This window comes from Callorhinus ursinus, unplaced genomic scaffold (genome assembly GCF_003265705.2).
Source record: "Callorhinus ursinus isolate GAN/ISIS: 27379988/994484 unplaced genomic scaffold, GSC_fseal_2.0 scaffold20, whole genome shotgun sequence".
In the NCBI taxonomy this organism is placed as follows: Eukaryota; Metazoa; Chordata; class Mammalia; order Carnivora; family Otariidae; genus Callorhinus; species Callorhinus ursinus.
The window spans coordinates 26,172,390-26,184,472 of record NW_027397082.1 but is presented as its reverse complement, the minus strand read 5'-3'; the positions used below and the strand labels follow the sequence as shown (position 1 = coordinate 26,184,472).

The following is a 12,083-nucleotide window of genomic DNA, read 5'->3' as shown; positions in this document are numbered from 1 at the left end:
AACACATAGTATTTTTATTCCTCTGTGCTCCACATATTCATCCCTCCCTCCTCCCTAACCCCTGTCAACCACTGATCTTTGTACTACCTCCATATTTGCCTTTTTCAGAATGCCATATAGTTGTAACCATACAGAACGCAGAGTTTTCAGATTGGGGCTTCTTTCACTTAGTAATATATATGAATGTATATAAAATATATATAAAATTTCTCCATGTCTTTCATGCCTTGATAGTTCATTTCTTTTTAGCACTGAATAATATTCCATTGTCTGGATATACAGTTTATTTATTTATTTATTTATTTTTTTTTTTTAAGATTTTTATTTATTTGACAGAGAGAGACACAGCGAGAGAGGGAACACAAGTAGGGGGAGGGGGAGAGGGAGAAGCAGGCTTCCCGGCCGAGCAGGGAGCCCGATGCAGGGCTCGATCCCAGGACCCCGGGACCATGACCTGAGCCGAAGGCAGACGCCTAACGACTGAGCCACCCAGGCGCCCTGGATATACAGTTTATTTATCCATTCACCTACTAAAGGACATCTTGTTGCCAAGTTTTTGTGTGGACATGGGTTTTCAGTTTACTTAGGTAAATACCAAGGAGTGTGATTGCTGGATCATGTGGTAAGAGTATGTTTACTTTTGTAAGAAACTGCCAAACTGTCTTTCAGAGTGGCTGAAATTTTGCATTCCCACAGCAAGGAATTCTTATTCTGTATCCTTGTCAGCATTTGGTGTTGTCGGTGTTTTGGATTTTAGCTATTCTAATAGATGTTTAGTGATATCTCATTGTTTCATTTTGCAATTCCCTAATGACATCCATAGAGCATCTTTTCATGTGTTTATTGTAATTTTATGTCTTTGGTGAAGTATCTGTTAAATCTTTTGATCATTTTTTAAATCAGATTGTTTTCTTACTGTTTTAAGTGTTTTGTGTATTGTGGATGACATTCCTTATTAGATTATGTCTTTTGCAAATGTTTTTTCTCAATCTATAGGTTGTCTTCTCATTCTTTGCTTTCTTCTTTTTTAATGAAGTCACTTACAGCTATGAACTTCTAAGCACTGCTTAGATTTCTTCTTTGACCCGTTGATGATTTAGAAGTGTGTTGTTTAATTTTCACACACTTGTAAACTTGCCAGATGTTCTTGTTATTGATTTCTAATTTTATTCCATTGTGATCCAAGACCATACTTTGATTTCTGTCCTTTAAAATGTATTAAGGCTTGTTTGTGGGCTAACATGGTTTATTCTTACAAATGTTCCATGTACACTTGAGAAGAATGAGTATTCTGTAAATATCCAGTTGGTTCATAGTATTTTCAAATCCTCTCTATCTCCTTGTTGATCTTTTACTTATCCTTCATGGAAAGTAGGATATTGAAGTCTCCAACTATTGTTGAATTGTCTGTTTCTCCAGTTCTGTCCATTTTTGCTTCATATATTTTAGGCTTTATTGCTAGGTGCATATGTGTTCTTAATTTTTATATCTTACTGATGGATTGTCTTTTTGCCATTATAAAATGTCCCTTTTTCTTTAAGATTTTATTTATTTGAGAGAGAGCATAGTGGGGGGCAGAGGGAGAAGGAGAAGCAGACTCCCTGCTGAGCAGGGAGCCTGACGTGGGGCTCGATCCCAGGACCCCGAGATCACGACCTGAGCCGAAAGCACTTAACCAACTGAGCCCCACCCAGGTGCCCCAAAATGTCCTTTATTTCTAATAATTTTTGTCTTAAAAGTTGATTTTAACTGATATTAATGTAGCCACTTCTGCTCTTTTATGTCTTCATAGATTATTGGTATATTCTTAGATTACTTTTTTTTTAAGTAGGCTCCACACCTGACATGAGGCTTGAACTCATGACCCTGAGATTAAAAGTCACATGTTCTACCAACTGAGCAAGTCAGGTGCCCCCTTAGATTACTTTCAAGTTAAATTTTTATTACAGTTTTGTTTTTATTTCTTTATTGTTATTCTGAACATTATTTTATTTCTTTATTGTTATTCTGAACATTAATTCAAACTTCTGTGTAGAGTTGAAGATAACAGTCACCCTCAAAAAGTGGTTATCAGGGGTGCCTAGCTGGCTCAGTCAGTAGAACATGTGACTCTTGATCTTGGGATGGTAAGTTAGAGCCCCATATTGGGTATAGAGATTACTTAAAAATAAAAAATCTTTTAAAAAAAAGTGGTTATCAGATGTTAAGTGGAGTGTAAAACTTAGAAGAGAAAGATACTCACTAGGGTTGATGAGAGGGATAACTCCTGGGAGAAACCTTTCCTAGAGAATCTAGCAAATAAAATTTACTTCATTTTGTGATGTTACTTTTTTAAAATAATACTAACAGTGATATCAATAGCTATTATTTGTTAACAGGCTCCTATTATTTGCCAGACACTATGTGGGTCATTTTGCCTATGCTGTTTTATTTAAACCTCTCAAAAGCTCTGCACAGTTAGATACTGTCCTTATTTTACAGAAAAGAAAACAGATTCAGCAGATTTATTTAATGGAATCCCATGGGCCTCCAGCAATTAAGTGAAGGAGCCATGATTTTAAACTGCTGAATTTCTTGTTACTGTCACTCAGTGAGTCAGCTACCAGGCCACATATAGATAAGTAGTTTCAGGTACTGTAAGAACTAATAGGGATGGTATGAATTTGAATTTATTTGAGATACTGTTAATAAATTATGTGTATGATGTGTAAAGATTTTCAGTGATTTGATGCTATTAGAATTGAAGGAGAAACATGGCAAAAAGCAAAATGGTGGCTAGGGGCGTGCACCAACAAATGGTCTATTCTCTTTTTCCTTTGTGTCCATCCATATTTGCCCTGCTGGACATGGCAAGGAATAGCAAATGTTTGAAAGAAAAGATGCCACAACTACAGTATCTCTTAGTATTTTCTTTTGTTTCTTTTAAGTGTTTGAGTTTATATATTTTCCCTCTAGATAATACATTCACATGGACCAATTTCAAAAGATACTGAATATACCAGGGTGTTCAATGAAAGTCTTTTTACCATGCCCACCAGCCATAATGCTAAGTAAGTTTCTTACTTGAAGGCAACCATCATTAGAAGTCTCAGTGTTTTATTCCAGGATGTTTCTCTTTTTCTCCCCCCATTCTTTTTTCCCCTCTTCTCTGTCCCTCACACCCTGAAAAGCTATAAATATTAGGGTAGAGTTAAAGGAATAAACAAGGGACAGGAAAATACCCAGGGATCAGCAACTATATGAAATCATTTCCACTCCTAGGCCTGAAAGTGCAAGGGAAGGGAGCTATTAACAGAACTTGACAAGAGCTTTAGCAGAAGGAGAGAGGCTGTTTAACAGGGTCTATGGTTTTAGAGAAAGAAATGCCAACTGCCTGTAGTGAGGGAACTGGGGCGGTTAAAAGTGACACTTTTACCACCCTCTGATTTTTTAGCCATCCCACTTACTGTTTGAACACATCGGAAGCTAGAGGACAAGGTTGCCTGGAAGATGCAATTTGTTTGGCAAATTGTGCACAAAGCAGAGTGGAGAAAGATGAGCAGTAAACCTGGAGAGGCAAATTAGAATATTGAGCACAATTAGATTATATGTCAAAATACTATAGACAAGTATACTATAGATCATGTTCTATACTTGCTTTTTTTCCTCAGCAATATATGGTAGATACCTTTTTATATTAGTGTATAAAGAGCTTTTTTTTTTCTTTACAGTTACATAATACTCTGTTAGAGAGATGTATGTATGGTTATTTCTATAACCAGTCTTGTTAATGGACATAAAGGCTGTTTCTAATCTTTCACTGCTACAAACAGTGCTGTCAAGAACAACTGTGTAAAATAATCTTATGCACATGCGCAAATATGTCTTAAGATAAATGACTGGAGTAGAATTGCTGGGTCAAAGAGTATGTGCGTTTATAACATTAATAGATATCATCAAATTGGCTTTTGTAGAGATTATACCTATTTAATCTTCCCAACAGTGTATTGGCGTGCCTGCTTTTCCATTGCCTTTGCCAGCATGCTGCTATCAATATACAGAACTAATTATATCTACTGCCTTAACATTGATCAAAGCTCAGCAGAATGTTCACTCAGGTATTTTTTTTCTCTGTTATTATAAAATATTTTATTTGTTGAAAAAGAAAATATCATAACTACATAGGAGGAATAAAGACTGATAAACCATCACTTGCCTGACCTACCCCTTAGGTTAGAAATAAAATATCCTGGTGAGTTCAACACTTTATCATTACGTAATGACTATTTCATCCACAATAATGCTTTTTTTCTTAAACTTGTATATACTATAGACATGATAATATAGAATGGACATAATAATATAGCTACACCATCTTTTTTAATTTTTTTTAAAGATTTTGTTTATTAGGGAGAGAGAGCACAAGCAGAGGGAGCAGGAGAGGGAGAAGCAGGCTTCCTGCTGAGCAGGGAGCCTGATGGTGGGGTTTGATCCCAGGACTCTGGGATCATGACTTGAGCCGAAGGCAGATGCTTAACTGACTGAGTCACCCAGGCGCCACTATACCATCTTTTTTTAAATCAACTTTTTGTTTTAGGACAATTTCTGGTTTATAGAAAAATTACAAAAATACTACAGAGAGTTCCCATATATCCCATATCCAGTTTCCTCTGTTGTTAACAGTTTATCTTAGTGTGGTACATTTGTTATAATGAACCAGTGTTGTTATGTTATTATTAACTTAAAGTCCATGTTTTATTCAGATTTAATTTTTACCTAATGTCTTCATTCTGTTGCAGGATACCATATTACGTTTAGTCATGTCTCCTTAGGCTCCTCGTGGCTGTAACAGTTTCTTAGACTTTTCCTTGTTTTTGATGACCTTGACAATTTTGAGGAGTAATGGTCAGAGGTTTTGTAGAATGTCCCCCAGTTGGGATTTGTTTGATGTTTTTCCCATTATCTGTTGGGGTTATGAGTTTTAGGGAGCAAAACCACAGAGGTGAAGTGCCATTTTTCATCACATCACATCAAAGACAAATACTGTCAACATTACTTATCACTGGTGATACTGACCTTGATTATCTGGCTAAGGTAGTGTTTGTCAGATTTCCCCACTATAAAGTTACCTTTTCCTCCTTTATATCAGTTTTTTTTGATAATGTCATATTTGCCTGTTTATCTTTTCTCATCCTTTTATTTTCAGTTCTTTGGAGTTATTTTACATTTATTGTGATACTGATACAGTTGGGTTTTTACTGTCACATTTTGTGTGTTCTATTTATACCACTTTTTCCTCCCCTCCCCCTTTTCTTGGCTATCTCCTGGGTTGAAGTGTTTTTTCCTCTGATACTGTATTTTCCCCTGTATTAATTTTTAAGTTTTATACTTTTTTCCCCTATTTAAATGGCTTCCTTGAAAAGTCTTAGTTTTTGTCTCTTCAAATACTGCTCCTCCCCCATTCTAGAACTCTGATTAGAGTTATGTTAGACATTTTCATTTTCTTTCACATCTCTTAACTTTTATGGATTTTTCATCTTTCGTCTCTGTACTTCAGCATTATAATTTCTTCTTAACTGTTACCTGATTCTCAAATTCTCTCTTCAAGCATTGTCTAATCTGCAAGGGGATTTGTTTTCTATAAGTTGTAGTTTTTTCTTAAATATGCCTGTTAATTGTTTATAGTCTCTTCCATTTGTTCATTTATAAGTTATCTTGTATTTTATTACATTATTTTTATGATTGGGTTGATAATTCCATTATCTAAAGTCTTTGGTAGCCTAAATCTGTGGTTTTTCTTCTGGTTCTTGTTCACAGTGCTTTTATTCTCTTGAGTGTGGGGATTACATTCACATTGGTGTTCATATTTGTAAACTGTGGATATCCTGAAGGTGAAAGAACTCCAGAAAGGATTTGCATTTGGGATATCTCCTTTAGCACAGATGGATTTCTAACCTGAAATCAGCATGCCAGTTGACTATAGTTACAGATATTTAGAGGAAACTATCCTCCTCATCCTACTTTTCTTCTTGAAGATAAGACAGTTTTCCTTGTTTGCTCACTTTGTTGTCATGTGGATTTTTTTCTGACTTACTCTTTCACTGATGGTTCATACAGCCCTTGTGAGGATCTCCGAGTCAGCTCTCCAACTACGTATGGACCTAAAACCTAGCGTGACTTGTAAACCCCAGTATTTTTGCTTTCCACTTGTAATTTTTTCATTAGGTAAAAGGATCATTTGTCATCATAGGATTTCCCATTTTCTGGGTTTGTTATTATTCACACCCTGAGAATACATGGATAATATATTACTCTATTCCCTGCATTTCTTATCGTGGTGGTTAGATTTCATTAGTGAAATTAAATATGATTTTTTTTTTTTTAAGATTTTATTTCAGAGTGCGAGAGAGCACAAGCAGGGGTGGGGGGTGCAGAGGGAGAAGCAGACTCCCTGCTGAGAGCCAACGCGGGGCTCAGTCCCAGGACCCTGGGATCATGACCTGAGCCGAAGGCAGACACTTAACTGACTAAGTCACCCAAGTGCCCCTATAATTTTTTTTTCAAAAATATTTCATAGTTCTATGTACTTCTTACTACATCATGAGGCATATAATGTGTAGTGTCTTTCAAAGAAGAAACATTACAGTTGACACCTCAGAAATACAAAGGATCATAAGAGACTTCTGTGAACAATTGTAGCCAACAAACTGGATAACCTATAAGTAAAGGATAAATTCCTAGAAACATACTACCTACCAAGACCAAATCATGAAGAAACAGAAAATGTGAACGGACCAACAGCAAGGAGATATAAACCTCCCAACAAAGAAAAACCCAGGACCAAATGGTTTCAGTGGAGAATTCTACTAAACAATTAAGGAAGAATCAATGCCAGTCCTCCTTAACTCTTCCCAAAAATTGAAAGAAGAAAATTCCCAAACTCATTTTATAAGGCCAGCATTATCCTGCTATCACAAGCCAGTATCTCGATGAATATAGATGCAAAGATTCCCAACAAAGTATTAGCAAACCAAATTCAACAGCACATTAAAATGGTCCCACACCATGACCCAGTGGGATTTATCCCTGGGATGGTTCAATATCTGCAAATCAATCTCTGTGATATGCCACATTAATAGAATGAAAGATAAAAATCATATGATTATCTCAATAGATGCAGAAAAAAGCATTTGACAGAATTCAACATCCTTTCATGATAAAAACTCTCAACAAATTTTGTATGGAAGGAATATGCCCCAACATAATAAAGGCTGTATGTGACAAACCCACAGCTAACATCATACTTAACATTGAAAGGCTGAAAGCTATCCCATTAAGATCAAGAACAAGACAAGAGTGCCCATTCTCACCACTCCTATTCAACATAATACTGGAAGTCCTAGCCAGAACAATTAGGCAAGAAAAAGAAAAGGCATCCAAATCAGAAAGAAGTAAAGTTGTCTTTGTTTGCACATGATGTCATACATGGAAAATCCTAAAGACTACCCCCCAAAAATGTTAAATAAATTCAGTAGAGTTGCAGGATACAAAATCAACATAAAAAAATCAATGCATTTCTGTACACTAAAAACAAAATTATCTGAAAAAGAAAGAAAATCACATTTACAATATCAAAAGTAATTAAGTACTTATGAATAGAACTAAAAATTACAAGACATTGATGCAAGAAATTGAAGATGACACAAATAAATGAAAAGATATTTCATGTTCATGGATTGAAAGAATATTTAAAATGTCCATACTACCAAAGCCATATATAAATTCAGTGTAATCCCTGTCAATCCTAATGGCGTTTTTTACAGAGGTAGGAAAAAAAATCCTAAAATTTGTATAGAACCACACATGACCCCAAATAACTTAAGCAGTCCTGAGAAAGAACAAAATGGGAAGCATCACATTTCCTGATTTCAAACTTTATTATGAAGCTGTGGTAATCAAAACAATATGGTACTGGCATAAAAAGAGACACATAGGCCAATAGAACAGAATCGAGAGCCCAGAAGTAAACCCATGCATATACGTTCAACTAATATTTGATAAAAGGAGCCAAGAATACTTGATAGGGAAAGAAAAGTCTCTTCAGTAAATGGTATTGGGAAAACTGGATATTCACATGCAAACGAATGAAATTGGACCCCTATCTTTTTTTTTTTTTTAAGATTTATTTATTTATTTATTTATTTGACAGAGCACAAGCAGATGGGAGTAGCAGGGAGAGGGAGAGGACGAAGCAGGCTCCCTGCTGAGCCAGGAGCCCGATGCAGGGCTCGATCCCAGGACCCTGGGATCATGATCTGAGCCGAAGGCAGTTGCTTAACCTACTGAACCATCCAGGCGCCCCTGGACCCCTATCTTATACCACTTACAAAAATTAATTTGAAATGGATTAAAGGCTTCAGTATAAGACCTGAAACTATAAAACTTCTACAAGAAAATGGGGTTTTCTAATTCGAGTCTCTTACATTAAGTTTTTCTGGATTGATACTACTTTCTTTCTTTGTACTTGTTTTGGATACAAAATCTTGTGGATTTTATTCTAGTTTACTCTAACTTTAATCTGCTACAAGATTAGTTTCCTAAAGTAATTGTTTTTATTTTAGCATGTCTTTCAGGAACTTCCTAAGTAGTGTCAAAGGTCTAGCTAGGGTTTCTGTCAATTAACCCTGCTCTTGGAGGTATACTAGCTTTAAAAAAAAAAACAACAACAACCATGTAAACCTGTTGAAGAGTCTTTTGCCTCAGTTAGACAGTCTCTTAGAATGCTCCCTTTTCAGATCATAGACTTCAAGTCTAGGTCAGGATTCACTTCCGTTAATACATACATGCATGCATTCATCAGTTAAAAAACTCTTTGTATCCTTATCCCCCTATAATCTTTACCTAAAATTTCATTAACATGTATCTGTTAAGTTTGTACCATACTGTTGTACGTATGCTAAATTTGCCTTAAAGTTTTTCAGTTGTTGGGGTGCCTGTGTGGCACAGTCAGTTAAGTGACTGACTCTTGGTTTCGGTTTCAGCTCAGATTGTGATCTCAGGGTCATGGGATTGAGACCCACAAGGGGCTCAGCGTGGAGTCTGCTTAAGATTCTCTCTCCCTCTCCCCCCTGGTGTGCACTCTCTCTCTCTCTCAAATAAGTAAATCGTATTAAAAAAAAAAAAAAAGCCTTGTACTTACCTCTTTAAAAAAAAAGTTTCTCAGTTGTTTAATGTGTATTTTATTGGTTGTCCTTAACTAGATTGGAGGCTCCTTGGAGGCAGAGGCTGGTGTGTTAAATTTTATTTACATTTATTTTAATGTAAAATGCTGTGTGTACAGTAGGTGCTTAATAGGTACTTAGTAGTTGACCTTATAGCCCACAGATATTCTATAAGCTATTCTATTCTTATGAGGTAAATTTAAGCTTTCCTTTGGCACAAACTATGTAATAAAGAATTACTATGATGATCTTTAATTACTGTTCATGGTAATACATTATATATACACGGAGGAATGGTACTCATCTGCTTTGACTCTGGATCTTTTATTCCTCAGGGTTGTTTTTGTTTTAAGGGCTTTGGGTCAATTATCTAAAAAATTGCCCAACAATATATCCTTTCTTCTCTATTTATAATTTAATGTCTAACTTCTTGTTACTAAGCAAAGTAATTTATAGCCTGAGTTTGCAGAATATTTATTCTTAAATAAAATTGGTAAAATCTCAACCTACAAGCTGAGCAATCAAAGATGACATTTACATAAGCTTGTCTGAGGCTCTTCAACCTGGCCTCTGAAGTCTAGTGTTTAAAGTAGTGATGAGTGCTAGAGAAAGAGTTAAAACTCTTTACTGTCCCATCAGGATTTCCACATACTTTTAACTTTTGAGTTGGTTGTTGTGATATTATTTCATGTCTTCAATAAAATCCACATTTGTTGACTTGGAACCATATACTTTTTTTTTTTTTAATTTCAAGTAATCTCTACTCCTAATGTGGGGCTCAAACCCACAACCCCAAGATCAGGGGTTATACACTCGACTGACTAAGCCAGCCAGGTGCCCACATTAAAGGTCCTTTTTTAATAATGGATTGAGTCAAATATTTGCCACAGAGTGCTACAGCTAGGTCCTATGCCATTATATTCTAATGTCCTGCGGAACAAGCCAAAGTACCCCAGTGTACTGCCATGTACCATGTGCTAAGATAGCTGTGGCCTACAGAGTCCCTGAGAGTGATGCCAATCATCATCAAAAGCATTTTTTTAAGCACCTATCTGTACATGGTTCTATCCTAGGCACTGTACAAAACGAATTAAACAGACTTGGCCCTTGCCCCCTGGGAATTTTCAATCTAAGATGATGCTGACATGGACAGACATAAGGATATTGAGACAACTGAACAAACATTGAACAAGAACATAAAGTACTAACATTATGCACAAGCAAAGGGGTAAGTGTATTTTGTGGGATAGTTTTAAAGGAAGCCCATGGGACATGAACAGGGTGGGGTAGAGCAATTAGTCAACCTCTTATCAGGTTAGATTAGTTTTCATTGGGAAGTCTGGGTTTTCATACAGACTTAAAGTAGGGACAGGACATTCCAGAAATAGAACACAACAAAAAGATTTGGAGCAAAGAGAGAAACTTAGAACTATATTGTTGGACTCATCATGACATCCAAAATTACGGTTCTGGATGGTTCTGAATCTGAAAGTGGGGTTGATGTTTCAGCTTAGGTTGGCATTAAAGTTGGGTCTAGATCAAAACTAGTTCAGTGCCAAACCAAAAAAAGCCTGGAAACTTGCATAGCTTTTGCAAACAGTCTGTTTTGCTTATTAAACTCTTTTATAAACCATTGGCCACTTAACAGAAAACTTCACTGGAGCTGTTATCGTCTTAGGAACTTATACAAGGTTGTCTTGTGAAGCACCTATTTTTGCTCATTAAATTGTGTTCTGTGTTAGAAAATGTAGCACTCTGGCAACATATAGAAATTATTTCTTAAGAATTGGTGAGAGGGTTTTTGTTTTGTTTTGTTTTTTAAGGATACCTTTCTATCCCAGAGAAAGGTCGTAGGAATTCTGGTTGTTACTGTAAGCAGTGCCCATAGATGTTGAGCCCTAAATATTACCTGCCCTTCAGTCATTAATTTCTTATCCTCCCGATGTGCCTTTAACACCATGCATACATAAATTTTAATTTAAATCACAGCTGCAACAAATCTACTTGCTCAGTGTCTGCCAGATAAAACTGATTACTTCTTTTTCAGTAGACACAGACTTAGGAGTTTCCCCAGTAGTTCTGAGCTCACTGTTTGATGTCATTCACATCTGAAATGTGAAAATTTGAATTTACCCAGAGTATTAGGGTATATTTTCTTTACAAAAGCTTCTTTATTGTACAAAAGAATTCACAATAGATTTTCTTTTAATTGCAAGCTTCCTTAGTGCCCTTTAAATTATTGGGTTTTCAAAACTTAGATTTATACAGAGCTTCTTCAATTGCCATCCATTGTGTAAATATAGTATATTGAAAATGTAAGTGGTGAACCCCACTGAGACATTAAAAATTCAATAATGCCTTTTTAAAATATTGAAGCCATTTTTTGCCCTTAGGTATTTGACTTGTGTGATGTGCACTTATTCATACTTCCTCCTCCTCATTAGATTTGGCGTTTTATAGGTCTAGTCTTTCCTCGCTTTCCATAATTCTTTGTGCTGTAATACAACAGTAAGAAGAATCTTGTAACTTGCTATTTTTCTTTTGACCCCAAGTCATGGGATAGTAGCACATGGTAAGCTTCCTAATAGTAAGAGTATGATTTAGGGACTGCCATCCAGAGAAATTCAGTGATTGTTTTAACTCACTAAATAGCTTGCCTAAATAACCTTTAGCTCTAAGAAATACCTCCCCTGGATGGCAGTTTATTCTCATGGTATGTTTACTACTAAACATTTATCTTATCTTTTAAGTATTAAACTGTTCTTGGACTAGTCTATCTGGAAGAGCCTGGAGAGGTTTAGACAAAATCAAAACAGAAGTCTAGACAAAACTATTTCATAAAAACTGGAAATAGGGACTATAAAATACAGCCAGTGTCTTCAT

The 12,083-nt window shown here is 35.9% G+C and overlaps 1 protein-coding gene, 1 long non-coding RNA gene and 1 other non-coding gene across 4 annotated transcripts in view; 1 reads left to right on the top strand and 2 right to left on the bottom strand.

Moving 5' to 3' along the window:
• LOC141374660 (uncharacterized) overlaps positions 1-12,083 on the bottom strand; it is a 53,422-nt gene that overhangs the window by 6,116 nt on the left and 35,223 nt on the right. The window contains exons 1-2 of one of the 2 annotated variants that reach the window (XR_012381713.1): positions 4,756-4,909; positions 3,447-3,547 (exon numbers count right to left, since the gene is read on the bottom strand). This is a non-coding gene — a long non-coding RNA (uncharacterized lncRNA). Of the gene's footprint in view, positions 1-3,446; positions 3,548-4,755; positions 4,910-12,083 lie in introns of those variants that run through there. The other variant, XR_012381712.1, reaches the window with a different exon arrangement.
• MARCHF5 (membrane associated ring-CH-type finger 5) overlaps positions 1-12,083 on the top strand; it is a 54,127-nt gene that overhangs the window by 24,760 nt on the left and 17,284 nt on the right. The window lies entirely within an intron of this gene.
• On the bottom strand, positions 1,838-1,910 carry TRNAK-UUU (transfer RNA lysine (anticodon UUU)). The gene has a single exon. It is a non-coding gene; the product is annotated as a tRNA-Lys (tRNA).